Source organism: Balaenoptera ricei, chromosome 7 (assembly GCF_028023285.1).
Source record: "Balaenoptera ricei isolate mBalRic1 chromosome 7, mBalRic1.hap2, whole genome shotgun sequence".
NCBI lineage: Eukaryota > Metazoa > Chordata > Mammalia > Artiodactyla > Balaenopteridae > Balaenoptera > Balaenoptera ricei.
Window position 1 is genome coordinate 49,178,691 of NC_082645.1, and position 15,060 is coordinate 49,193,750.

The 15,060-nt window shown below is 35.5% G+C and overlaps 1 protein-coding gene across 15 annotated transcripts in view; it reads right to left on the reverse strand.

The window, feature by feature from the left end:
- Positions 1-15,060, reverse strand: part of BAZ2B (bromodomain adjacent to zinc finger domain 2B) — a 379,971-nt gene that overhangs the window by 302,624 nt on the left and 62,287 nt on the right. The window lies entirely within an intron of this gene.

A 15,060-nucleotide genomic window follows, 5' to 3' on the forward strand; every position in this document is an offset into this window, starting at 1 on the left:
AATGGCAAAAAAGAAACTTATGTACTGTGAATTTTTTAGTATGGCCAAAGAATAAGAAGAGAGAAGCTTTTGTGGCAGCTTTTTTTTTTTAACACCTTTATTGGAGTATAATTGCTTTACAATGGTGTGTTAGTTTCTGCTTTATAACAAAGTGAATCAGCTACACATATACATATATCCCCATATCTCCTCCCTCTTGCGGCTCCCTCCCACCCTCCCTATCCCACCCCTCTAGGTGGTCACAAAGCACCAAGCTGATCTCCCTGTGCTATGTGGTTGCTTCCCACCAGCTATCTATTTTACATTTGGTAGTGTATATATGTCCATGCCACTCTCTCACTTCGTCCCAGCTTACCCTTCCCCCTCCCTGTATCCTCAAGTCCATTCTCTATGTCTGTGTCTTTATTCCTGTCCTGCCCCTAGTTTCTTCAGAACCTTTTTTTTTTTTTTTTAGATTCCATATATATGTGTTAGCATACGGTATTTGTTTTATTCTTTCTGACTTACTTCACTCTGTATGGCAGACTCTAGGTCCCTCCACCTCACTACAAATAACTCAATTTTGTTTCTTTAAATGGCTGAGTAATATTCCACTGTATATATGTGTCACATCTTCTTTATCCATTCATCTGTCGATGGACACTTAGGGTGCTTCCATGTCCTGGCTATTGTAAATAGAGCTGCAGTGAACATTGTGGTACATGACTCTTTTTGAATTATGGTTTTCTCAGGGTATATGACCAGTAGTGGGATTGTTGGGTCATATGGTACTTCTATTTTTAGTTTTTTAAGGAACCTCCATACTGTTCTCCATAGTGGCTGTATCAATTTACATTCCCACCAACAGTGCAAGAGGGTCCCCTTTTCTCCACACCCTCTCCAGCATTTATTGTTTGTAGATTTTTTAATGATGGCCATTCTGACTGGTGTGACGTGATACCTCATTGTAGTTTGGATTTGCATTTCTCCAGTGATTAGTGATGTTGAGCATCCTTTCATGTGTTTGTTGGCAATCTGTATATCTTCTTTGGAGAAATGTCTATTTAGGTCTTCTGCCCATTTTTGGACTGGGTTTTTGTTTTTTTGATATTGAGCTGCATGAGCTGCTTGTAAATTTTGGAGGTTAATCCTTTGTCAGCTGCTTCATTTGCAAATATTTTCTCCCATTCTGAGGGTTGTCTTTTCATCTTGTTTATGGTTTCCTTTGCTGTGGAAAAGCCTCTGTTTCATTAGGTCCCATTTGTTTATTTTTGCTTTTATTTCCATTTCTCTAGGAGGTGGGTCAAAAAGGATCTTGCTGTGATTTATGTCATAGAGTGTTCTGCCTATGTTTTCCTCTAAGAGTTTGATAGTGTCTGGCCTTACATTGAGGTCTTTAATCCATTTTGAGTTTATTTTTGTGTATGGTGTTAGGGAGTGTTCTAATTTCATTCTTGTACATGTAGGTGTCCAGTTTTCCCAGCACCATTTATTGAACAGGCTGTCTTTTCTCCATTGTATATTCTTGCCTCCTTTATCAAAAATGAGGTGACCATATGTGCATGGGTTTATCCCTGGGCCTTCTATCCTGTTCCATTGATCTATATTTCTGTTTTTGTGTGTGGCAGCTTTTATGTGTGGCTTTTGTTGGAGGAATTGGGATCAGTTCTTTGAGATTTTCCTGGCGTTTCACCCTAACTACTTGGGGAGGGAACAACCTTATTCCTATAGGGAGCTAGCCCTTGGGATATAGACCATTCCCTCAATTCAGGAGTCCTGAAGCCTCTGCTTCTGCCAGGAAATCATCCCTAATCCTCACTTTTCACCTTTCAGACATCTCTTCCCAGCAGCTTTTTCTACTTTCACATAGTAAGAAAAAGAAAAATGTAAGGAGACTCTATACAGTTACTCCCCCTACTATTTCAGTTGTATCAATGATGAATCTCAAGATCATCATTAATCTTGACATTAAGATAAGATTTTGGGGAGAATGGGGCTGGGTGCCATTCCATGCTTTGGCAAATCTGTTTCTTTCCTCAGCTATCATCTTTTGAAATATATGACATTGAGATTCTATCCTGTTTCTTATTTCTGGTTACTGCTGACAAATGTTTTGTTTTCCTTTTTTCTTCTGGTTCTGCTGTTCTTATCTTTCTTTTTAATTGTTGAAGATCATATCATTAGGTATCAGAGGAGGGAAATTCTGTAGCTTCTTTCTACCATCTTTACACAGGAGTCTTTTTTTTTTGGCCACATGCGCGGCTTGCGGGATCTCAGTTCCCCGACCAGGGATTGAACCCAGGCCACTGCACTGAAAGCCCAGAATCCTAACCACTAGGCCACCAGGGAACTCCCCCTACACAGGGGTCTCTTTTCTTAATTGCAAACATGCTTAATTGAAAAAAAGTGTATTTACTTTTAGATGATAATGATACATAATAACAAAGCTTATAATCTAGAGGAATTTTTGTCTTTAAAGCCTAAAATCCTTTAATATATCCTTTAATTACTAGACCATATCATTCTCTTTAATTGTCATTGAATTGTTCCTGGAATACTTATTGAATACCTATTATGTGCCAGATACTATTCTAGGTGCTAAGGATGCAGCAGTGAAAAAAATAACTGCCTTCATAGGACTTATTTTCTCATGGGGAGAAACAGGCAATAAATACAAGCAAACACATAGTGTATATCAGGGTCAGCAACCTTCTTCTGTAAAGGGCCAAACAGTAAATGTTTTAGGCTTTAGAGGTCTCATGTCTCTGTTGTGATTACTCAACTTTGTCATTGTAGTGAAAAACCAGCCATAGGCAACATATAAAAAAGTGAGCACGGCTGTGTTCCAAGAAAACTTTATATGCAAAAACAGGTGGTAGCTAAGATTTACCCAATGGCCATAGTTTGCACATTCCTGCTATATATAATTTTGACACGTCTTATGGAAAAAAGTAGGGAAAGCAAGATGTACAAGAAGTTCTAGGAAAAAAGGGCCTCCTGATAAGACATCTGAGCACAGACTTTTTAAAAGTGAGGGAATAAGGCATGTAGTCATATGGGGGAAGAGCTTCCCAGGCAGAGGGAACAAGATTTACAAATGTCCTGTGACAGGAGCATGCTTAGTTTGTTCATCAAACAGTAAATAGGCTGATGTGGTCAAGAAGAGCACCAGGAGATAAGGTCAAGAGAGTGCCATAGATGGTGCCATATTTTGCAGGGCTTTTGAAGCCATTATACAAAGATGTTGAATTTTTATCCTGAGTAGGAAACCATTGTGTGGTTTTGAGCAACGAAAGGACATGGCCTGACTTACCTTTGAAAAAATTCTCTCTGGCTTTAGTATTAGAACAGACTGTAGTGAAACAAGAATGGAAGTTAGACCATGTAGGAGGTCGCTAAAAATTCCAAGCAAAGGATGATCATACTAAGCTTAGAACTGATGGTAGTGATTGAAGTAGTAGAAAGTGGTCAGATTCTTTATATATGTTGAAGCTAGAGGTAAAGGATCTGTTGATGGATTTGACATGTGCTTTAAGAGAAAGATTTCTAGTGAATGATGACTCCACAGTTTTTTTCCTCAGGAACTAGAAGGCAAAAGTTAGCATTTATGTACATAGAGAGACTGCAAAAGAGCTGCTTTGGGTGAGGGTGTTGTGGTTTGGTGTAAATCAGTAGGTTTGGGACTTCCCTGATGGTCCAGTGGTAAAGAATCTGCCTTCCAACGCAGGGGACGCAGGTTTGATCCCTGGTCAGGGAACTAAGATCCCACATGCTGTGGGACAACTAAGCCCGCATGCCACAACTACTGAGCTTGTGAGCCTCAACGAGAGAGCCTGCATGCCACAAACTACAGGGCCCACGCACTCTGGTGCCCCCACGCCACAACTACAGAGCCCGTGCACCCTGGAGCCCATGCGCCACAACTAAAGAGAGAAAACCCACACACCACAACTAGAGAGGAGTCTGAACACCGCAACTAGAGAGAAACCTGAGCGCTGCAACGAAGAGATCCTGCATGCCTCAACAAAGATCCAGCACACTGCAACTAAGACCCGACGCAGCAAAAAATAAATAAATAAGGAAAATAAATAATAAATAAAATAAATATTTTTTTAAAAAATCAGTAGGTTCGTTTGTTACTTGTTAAGTTGAAGATACTAACTAAATATCCAGGTGGAGATGTTAAGCACAAAGATGGCTATATAAGTTTGGAGTCTGGGGAAAGGTCCTGGCTGGAAATACAAATCTGGGAGTTACTTGCTTATAGTATTTAAAATATGAAATGGTGAGATCAAAGAGTGACTGCACACAGACTAAGTTCTGTGATACTGTAAAACTTAGAAGCTGGAGATACGAGGAAAAACCAGGAAAAGAAATTAAGAAGGAGTGGCTAGTGAAATGAGTACATCTTTTCATTCCCTTAAGGGTATATTTTTAAGAGCAGAGTTTATTTTTATCTTGATAAAAACTGATTTATCAGTTTTTACTTTTATTGATCCAGCTTTTGGAAATCTTAGTAGAAAATCATGAAGATTTTCTCCTTTCCTTATGTTTTGTTCTAGAAGCTTTATAGTTGAGGTCTTATTTACATTTAGGCCTGTGATCCATTTTGAGTTACTTTTTACATATCATGCAAAGTATAGATGAAAATCCATTTCTGACATATGGATATCCAATTTTCCCAGCTCTATCTATTGAAAAGACTATCCTTTTTCCATTAAGTTGATTTTGTACCTTTATCAAAAATCACTTGTCTTTCAGCTTTTGTATATCTATAAAAGACTTCACTTTCATGTTTGAAAGATTTTTGCTGGGTATAGGATTCTCGGTTAAAAGTATTTTCTTTATTTTAAAGATGTTGGTCTATGGTATTCCTCTTTACATTGCTTCTGATGCTATATCTGCTTAAATTCTGATATTTGTTGCTCTGTAGTCATGTGTCTCTTTTCTTCAAACTGCTCTCAAGATTTTCTCTTTATCACTGGTTTTCAACAATTTCGTGATGACCTACCTTGTCATGTTTTAGATGTTTATTATTATTATTATTGTTATTATTATTATTACTTGGGCACTCTGTGCAGCGTGTGGGATCTTAGTTCCCCAACCAGGGATTGAACCCATGCCCCCTGCATTGGAAGCTCAGAGTCTTAACCACTGGACCGCCAGGGAAGTCCCTAGATGTTTTTTATTATTGAAATATAAATCACTTACTATAAATTTCACCCTTTTAACGTATGCAAATCCATGTTTTTTAGTATATTCACAAGTTCGTGCAATCATCACTACTGTCTAATTCCAGATTTTCATCACCCTAAAAAGACATCCTATACCCATTAGCAGCCACTACCAATTCTCCTCTTCACCCACTTCCTAGCAACCACCAATCGACTTGTTCTCTCTATGGATTTGCTTATTCTGGGCATTACATATGTATGGAAACATACAATATGTGGTCTTTTGTGATTGGCTTCTTTCATATAGCATAATGTTTTTAAGGTTCACCTATATTGTAGCATGTATCAGTACTTTATTCCATTTTATTGTTGAATAATATTTTACTGTATGGATATACCACACTTTATTTTTCCATTTGTCCATTCATGCACATTTGGATTGTTTCTACCTTTTGGCTATTATGAATAATACTGCTATGAACATTCATATACAGGTTTTGGTGAACCTATGTTTTCAGTTCTCTTGGGTATACACCTGGAGTGAAATGAATTCTTCCTCATCTAAAATTCTTCGGGAGTTAATGGAGTACAAAATAGCATGAGTAACTGGACACGGGAGTTGACTTAAAGAGTACAGAAACTTTAAACAATAAAACTTTAGTGTAATTTTCACTGTTACAAAATGGGAATGGAATCAGTAGTACATTCCATGAATAAGAATAGCACAGACTAACACAGACAGAAAAAGAACTCAACTACCACTTCATGTTGCAATGTACTGACGAGTAAAAAGATAGGCATTTCCCAATTATACAGAATGATATACTGAGGCAGCCAGAATCAGAAGCCTGCCAAAGGTTCCACCTTAGCTTCTTTTGTCTGCAATATCTTCAGAGACTAAAACTGCCGGCATGAAATATATAAAGAAGCAGGGGCACATGGTGGAAACCTACAAAACTTTGCATGCTTGGAGTGGAAAAGGATGGAAAGATAGACTTGAATATAGCACATACATTCTAAGCATTGTAAACTGAGGTCTCACACTAACTTAGATAGAAAACCCAAGACAAAAAACACATGACAGGTCAACTAATCCATACAAGACAAATGTCAATGGGTATTTCAAAATGAGGTAGAAATTTGCCTTCAAAGTTAATGCTTAGAGGGCTATTTCCCAGCAGTTGTTTTAAAGTAAAAATATACAGGGGTGCCTCTTCAATGCTGTGTATTGAAAAAAATGCCAGATGGGGTTATATGAGAAGGAAGCAGGGTGGGGGGGGGGGAAGGGAGGGAGAAAGAAAGAGGAGACTGCTTTGAAAAGACACTGTGGCAAATGTAAAATAGCATACATTCTATAAATGGTTTCCTCTGAACAGAATGTAAACATACCGTTTTCATCTGCTTGGTTACTTCAAAGAAGATGCAACAGGAGAGGCAAAGATAGAAATTAAAATAAAAAGACAAGATGGACTGAAAAACAATTCATCAATATAAGGAATTACATAATGCAAAATAACAAATAAAATAATATATGCATTATAGGCATGCTAAAACAGAATAAAGATGTGAGAGTTTTGAAGATTTTCAGAATGAAGAAAAATATACATAACATTGAAAAAGATTTAAAAGAAGATGGCTGATATAGAGTAAAAAAAAAAATCCTACCTAAAAATTCATAGATATATCAGCCAGGGTTCATTTAAGACACAGATGGCACATTCAACTTGGGACAATCCAAGGAAGGTTAAGGTACAAAGGTACTATTTATAAAAGTAAGAGTGAAGAGGAACCACAAGGAACAGTGCAATAACCCAAGGCTAACAGCAGAAGAACTTTCCCTTTCTTTATACCCGTAGGTTTAAGTAGAGGGGTTAGTGAGTGTAATCAGAAGGAGGGAATAGTGTAGAAAAGGCCACTTTCAGTGTACAGACCTAGATAGCCTGCTGTGCCCCCACAGGGAGCCAGGGAAAATAAATGCTTGTTACACACTCTTTCCCTTCAGTATTCCTGAGGGTCTCCTCATTGGTAAAAAACTGACCAGGTGCCAGAGGGTACACCCATATGATCCAAACAAATAAGCTTCCTATGGTAAAAAGCAAAGTATACTAAGGAGAAGAGTGGATCTGGAAGGGCAAATGGAAGACAGTCATAATACTGTTTACAGGAATAAAGAAAATAAGTGTAAATTTCTGTCTTTCAATCCAAGTCCATTCACAAGTATTGTAATTACTGATATGGTTGGATTTTATTTTCTGATTTGATATTTGCTTTCCAAATGTCCTTTTTTGGTCCTCTGTTACTCCTTTAGGGTCTTTTACATAAAATAAGTATGTTTTCAATGTAACATTGTAATTCCTCTTTCGATTAAATTATTTGATTTTGTAAAGTTTCTTTTTAGTCATTGCTTTAGGGGTTAAAAAATGAATCTTTAACTTATGACAAGCTATTTCAGATAAATATTGACTTAATTCTATTATAGCAAATGTGCTCCTATATGGTCCATTTCCACCACCGTCGTTAGTAATATTAATATTAATTATATTACTTTCATATACATGTCCAACAGTAAAGTACTATAATTATTGCTTTAAACACTTTTGGTTTTTGAAGAAATAAGAAGACAAGGAAAAACATTATATGGTCTTTTGTATTTACCCACACATATACCATTGCTAGGGCTCTTCATTCCTTCATTTGGCTCTGAGTTATTGCTAAGTATCATTAAGTAATGATGAAGAATTTCATTAAGTAATGCTCATAGTACGGATCTGCTAAGCAATAAAATCTTAGTTTTTGTTTTCTTAGAAGGAATGTTTTTCACTTTCATTACTGAAGGATAATTTTATTGCATATAGAATTCTTAGTTGTCAGTTCCCCTACCAAACTCAACTCCAGGACCCTGAATATGTCATTACATTGTCTTCTTGATGCTCTTCTTGTTTCTGATTAGAGAACTTAGCTATTAATCACATTGTTGCTCCCTTATTCATGATGAGTTTTTTTCTTATTGCTTCTTTCAAGAGTTTCTATTTGTCTTTGCCTTTCAACAGTTTCACTATAAAGTATCCAGGTGTATCCCTTCTCTTTTTCATATTTGGAGTTTGTTGAGCTTCTTCAATCTCTAGTTTAACGTTCTTATCAAAATTGGGGGGGTTTTCATTAATTATTTCTTCAATTATTTTTTCTCCCACTCCCGACCCTTCCTCTCATGTTAGCATGTCCATTAAATGTATGTTGGGATACTTCATACTATCCTAAAGTTCTCTGAGATTCTTTTTTATCACTTTTCTTCAATTTGTCTCCCTATTCCTTGCATTGGGGTATTTCTAATAATTTTCAAGTTCATGGAGTCTTTCTTTCCACTACTGAGCCCATCTAGTGAATTTTTCATTCCAGTACTTTTCATTCCAGTACTTTCCAGTATTTTTAAGCTCTAGAATTTCTATTTGGTTCTTTTTCTACAGATTGTATTTCTCTATTTAGATTCCTTTTTTGTTGAGTTTTTACTACTATGTTTTCCATTAGTTCTTTAAACTTAAGTTTTTTAAATGTTAAAAACATTTTTTAAGTGATTTATTTATTTATTTATTTATTTTTGGCTGCGTTGGGTCTTCGTTGCTGCACGCAGGCTTTCTCTAGTTGCAGCGAGCAGGAGTTACTCTTCGTTGTGGTGCGTGGACTTCTCATTGTGGTGGCTTCTCTTGTTGCAGAGCACGGGCTCTAGGTGAGCAGGCTTCAGTAGTTGTGGCACACGGGCTCAGTAGTTGTGGCTCGTGGGCTCTAGAGCGCAGGCTCAGTAGTTGTGGCGCACGGGCTTAGCTGCTCTGCGGCATGTGGGATCTTCCCGGACCAGGGCTCGAACCCGTGGCCCCTGCGTTGGCAGGTGGATTCTTAACCACTGCGCCACCAGGGAAGTCCCAAAAACATATTTTTAATAGTTGCTTTGAGATCTTTGTCTGCTAAGTCTAACATTTGGACCCAGAGTTAGTTACTACTGACTATCTTATTTTCTGGTATGTGTCACTCTTTCTTTTTTTTTTTTTTTGCATGTCTAGTATTTTTGAAAACTACATTTTAGAGAGCATATAGCAACTCTGGATTCTGCTTTATTTTCCAGAAAGTTTTTGTCTCAGTAACTTGCCTGAACTTAAGTTGCAGAATCTGTCTATGTTGCAGTGTGTATCACTGATGACTCTGCTTAAATTTCTTAAAAATTAATGTACTTTTTTGGGAGCAGTTTTAAAGAAGAATGAGGACAAGTACAGAGAGTTCCCACACCCCCCTCACATATCTTCTCTAATTTCCCCTATTATTAATATCTTGAATTACATGGTATATGTGTTAAAATTGATGAGCCATATTGATACATTATTATTAACTACAGTCATATATTACATTAGGGTTCACTATTTCTGTTGTTCATTCTATGGGTCTTGACAAATAATGACTTGTATCCACCATTAGAATAGTTTCTATAAAATAGTTTCACTGCCCTAAAAATTCCTGTGCTCCACCAATTCATCTCTCCCTTCCCACCCAAAACCCCTAGCAGCTACTGATTTTTTTTACTGTCTCCATAATTTCACTTTTTCCAGAATGTCATATAGTTGGAATCATACAGTATGTAGACTTTTCAGATTGGTTTCTTTCACTTAGCAATAAGTGTTTAAGTTTCTTCCAAGTCTTCTTCTGGTTTGATAGTTCATTTCCTTTTAATGTTAAATAATATTCCATTGTATGAATACACCACAGTTTGTTTATCCACTGTCCCACTGAAGGACATCTTGGTTATTTCCAAGTTTTTGGCAATTACGAATAAGCTGTGATAGATATTTAAGTGCAGGTTTTTGTGCAGATATAAGTTTTCTACTAATTTGGGTAAATATCAAGGAGTGTTACTGCTGAGGCAAACAGTTAGAGTATGTTTAGCTTTGTAAGAAACTATTGAATTGTCTTTTCAAGTGACTGTATGATTTTATATTTCCAACAACAATAAATGAGAGTTCCTCTTGCTCCAAATCCTTGTCAGCATTTGGTGTTGTCAGTGTTTTGGATTTTAGCCATTCTAAAAGGTGGGTAGTGGTATCTTATTGTTTTAATTTGCAATTCCCTAATGACATATGATGTTAGACATCTTTTTATATGCTTATTTGCCATCTCTATGTCTTCTTTGGTGTGACGTCTGTTCAGATCTTTGGCCCATTTATTTATTTTCTTTTTAAGTTTTTTTTTTTAATTTTAATTTTAATTTTTTTTTAAATTAATTTATTTATTTTTGGCTGTGTTGGGTCTTCGTTTCTGTGCGAGGGCTTTCTCTAGTTGCGGCAAGCGGGGGCCACTCTTCATTGCTGTGCGCGGGCCTCTCACTGTCGTGGCCTCTCTTGTTGCGGAGCACAGGCTCCAGACACGCAGGCTCAGTAGTTGTGGCTCACGGGCCCAGTTGCTCTGTGGCATGTGGGATCTTCCCAGACCAGGGTTCGAACCCGTGTCCCCTGCATTGGCAGGCGGATTCTCAACCACTGCGCCACCAGGGAAGCCCTGCCCATTTATTGATTGGGTTGTTTCCTTATTGTTTTAAACACTTCTTTGCATGTTGAAGCACATATCAATACTTCATTCCTTTTTGTTGCTGAATAATATTCTATTGTATGGATATACCACATTTTATATATCCATTTGCCATGTGATAGAATTTACTTTGTTTCCAACTTTTAGCTATGATGAATAACGCTGCTATGAACATTTGTGTGAAATTCTTTTGTGGGCATATGTTTTCATTTCTCATGAGCATATACTTTGTTGTAGAATTGATTGATCTATGTTTAACCTTTTGAGGAACTGCCAAACTGCTTTTGAAAGTGGTTGCACAATTTTTCAATTCCACCAGCAGTATAGAGGTTTCTCATTTTTCCATATAATCACCAATATTTGTTATTTTTAAAAAAGCATTATTCAGGTATAACTGACATAATAAAATTCATATCTGAAGTGTATAATTTGATGTCTTGACATATGATTACAGCTGTGAAACCATCACCATCATCAAAATAGTGAATATATACGTCACGCCACAAAGTTTCCTCATTCCCTTTGTAATCCTTTCTCTCTCCCTATGCCCCTATCCCTGGCCCCAGACAACCACTTATTTATTGTCACTACAGATTTGTTTGTACTTTTTAGAGTTTTATATGAATGAAATCATATGGTGTGTGTGTATATATATATATATATTTTTTTTTTTCTTTTTGCTGGCTTACTTCACTTGGCAAAATTATTCTGGGCTTCATTCATATTGTCATGTGTTTGTTGATAGTTCATCCTTCTATATTGCTGAGTATTCCACTGTATAGTTATATCGCAATTTGATTATCCACAAGCCTGTTGGTGGACATTTCAGATGTTTCCAATTTGGAGTTATGACAAATAAAGTTGCTATGAACATTCCAGTACAAGAGTTTATGTGGACATATGCTCCTTTGTCTTGAGTACATTCTTAAGAGTGAAATGGCTGAATCATGTGGTAGGTATGTATTTAACTTTATAAATAACTGTCAAACTGTTTTCCAAAGTGGTTTTACAATTTTACTTTCCTATCAGCAGTGAATGAGTGTTCCAATCGCTCCACAACCATGTCAAAACTTGGTATGATCGGGCTTGTTAATTTTATCAACTCAAACTGATGTGTAGAATATATTCAACATACAAAGCCCTTATCAGATATTTGATTTGAAAGTATTTTTTCCCATTCTGTGGGCTATCTTTTCACCTTCTTGACAGTATCCTTTGAAGTACAAAATTTTTAATATTGACGAAGTCCAATTTATCTATTTTTTCTTTTGTTACTAATTTTTAATAAACTGTCAAATCAAAACATTTTTCAAAAGTAGCTGTGACATTTTATGTGTCCACCAGCCGTATTTGAGAATTCTAGTTACTGCAAATCCTAACCAATATTTAGTATTAACATCTTTTTAAATTTAACAATATTAATGAGTGTGAAGAGTCTCATTTTGATTTTAATTTGCACTTCCCTCTTGACTAATGATGTAGAGCATATTTTCATATGCTTATTTACATATTTTTGTGATGTACCTGTGCAAAACTTTTGCCCATTTTGAAAATGGATCATTTGTCTTCTTATTAATAAGTTGTAAGAGTTCTTTTTATATGCTGGGAGCAAGTTCTTTGAAATATATTTGCAAATATTTCCCCCATAATGCATACTGCCTTTTCATTTTCTTAACAGTGTTTTCAAAGAGCAGAAAATTAAAATTTTTGATTTATAAAAATCCATCTATTATATTTTCTCTTACAGTTCATACTATTTGAGTCCTTATTAATCATTTCTTACCCCCAAGACAGTAAAGATTTTTCTCCTATGTTTTTTTCTTACAAAATTTATAGTGTTATGTTTCCATTTAAGTCTATGATTTGAGTTAATTTTTCTTCATGATGTCAAGTAGGATCTAATAATTTTCTCCATATGGATGCCCAGTTGTATCAACATTATTTATTGAAAAGATTCTCCATTCTCTCACTGAATTACCTTGGTATCCTTGATAAAAATTAGCTAATTATGTATGCATGGGTTTATTTTAAGATTCAATTCAGTTTCATTGATCCAAATGCCTGTCATTTCACCAGTAACAAGTGATCTTGAATAGAGTAACTTTATCTGAAGTATTGAAATCATTTTGGGTAAGCCCTCCTACCTTGTTTATCATTTAAAAAATTGCTTTGCCTACTGTTGGTTTATTTGCATTTCCATATAAATTTTAGAGTCAGTTTGTTATTTTCTACCAAAGTAGTTGGAGTTTTGATTGACATTGTGTTGGGTATACTGATCAATTTGTATAGAAGTAACATCTGAATAATCTTGAATGTTCTAATCCATGAACATGGTATATCTCAGTATTAATTTAGTTGATCTTTATATTCCCTCATAATTGTTTTCTAATTTTCAGGGTAGAAGTTCTGGATGTCTTTTGTTATATTTAAGTACTATTTGGGGGTGGTGCAATTATAAATGGAATTTAAAAATTTTCCCAATTGCTTGCTGCTAGTATAAAAAATACAACTGATTTTTAAAATCTTAACTCTGTATCCTATAACATTATTAAATTCCCTCTTTGTTCCAGTCGTTTTGCAGACTCCTTAGACTCTCTAGGAAAGAATCACATCACCTGAAAAGAGGGACAGGTTTACTTGTTCCATTAAGAAATTTATGTGCATTATTGCTATTATTATTATTATTATTTTGCCTTACTGCAATGCTTACAGAACTTGGTACAATGTTAAATACAAGCGACAAAAGTGGACATTCTTCCCATGTTTCTAAAACTTGGGGTAGAATATTCAGTCTTTCATCACTAAATATGATGTTAATTGAGTTTTCAGTAGAAACTCGTTATAAGATTAAGAAGTTCCCTATTATTCCCGGTTTGCTGAGTTTTTATCAGGAATGCATGTTGAATTTTGTCAATGCTTTTTCTTCACATTTTGGAACAAACATGTGATTTTTATCCTCTATTTTGTTAACACAGTAAATTAACATTGATAATGTTTTGAATGTTGACCCAGTCTTGCATTCCTGGACTATAACCTCTTTTTTCATGGTATATTGCCCTTTTTTTTATATTGTTTAATTTAATATGCTAATATTTTACAAAGTATTTTTGTATTTAAGTCCATGAGAGATTTGTGTAATTGTCTTTTTTAAATGTCACTGCAAGGTTTTTGTATAAAGGCTATGCTCACTTCATAAACAGTGTTGGGCAGTGTTCTCTATTTTCTGAAGAGATTGTGAACATTTGACATTAAATTTCTCAGATTTTCATTTTTCTTGTGTCAATTTTTGTAAGCTGTTTTCTAAAGTAATTCATCCATCTTACCTAAGTTGCTGAATTTGATGACATTAAGTTGAAAATATTCTCTCACTATCCTATTTTTTTCTTTTAAAATTTTTTATGTTATATTGGAGCATAGTTGATTAACAATCTTGTGTTAGTTTCAGATGTACAGCAAAGTGATTCAGTTATACATATACATGAATCTATTCTTTTCCATATTCTTTTCCCATTTAGGTTGTTATATAATATTGAGTAGAGTTCCCTGTGCTATACAGTAGGTCCTTGTTGATTATCCATTTTAAATATAGCAGTGTATACATGTCAATCCCAAACTCCCTAACTATGCCTCCCCCCTACCCTTCCCTCTTGTAACAAGTTCTTTCTCTAAGTCTGTGAGTCTGTTTCTGTTTTGTAAAGAAGTTCATTTGTATCATTTTTTTTTAGGTTCCACATATAAGTGATATCACACGATACTTCTCTTCCTCTTTCTGACTAACTTCACTCAGTATGACAATTTCTAGGTTGATCCATGTTACTGCAAATGGCATTATTTCATTCTTTTTAATGGCTGAGTGATATTCCAGTGTGGAGTCCTAACCACTGGACTGCCAGGGAATTCCCTTTAGTCTCTTAATATGGAATCTTAGGTCATTGATTTTAGAACTTTCTTATTTTAAGGAATTAAATCTATGTTGCATTTGAAGCATTGATTCACCTGCTTCCCCCAAATTTTTTTATGTTGTGTTTTCAGTGTCTTTCACTTCAAAATATTTTCTAATTTTCCTTCTAATTTTTTTTTTGCTCTATGATTTATTTAGAAGTACGTTGTTGGGCATTCCCTGGTAGTCCAGTGGTTAGGACTCTGCACTTCCACTGCAGGGGGCACAGGTTCAATCTCTGGTCAGTGAACTTTATATCCCACATAGCTGCACTGCCAAAAAAAAAGAAAAGAAAAACGTATGTTGTTAAATTTCAAAGTACGTTGTTAAATTTCAAAATACTTTGTATTTTCCTATCTTATTGTTATTGACTTTTATTTTAATTCTCTTGGGTTAAGA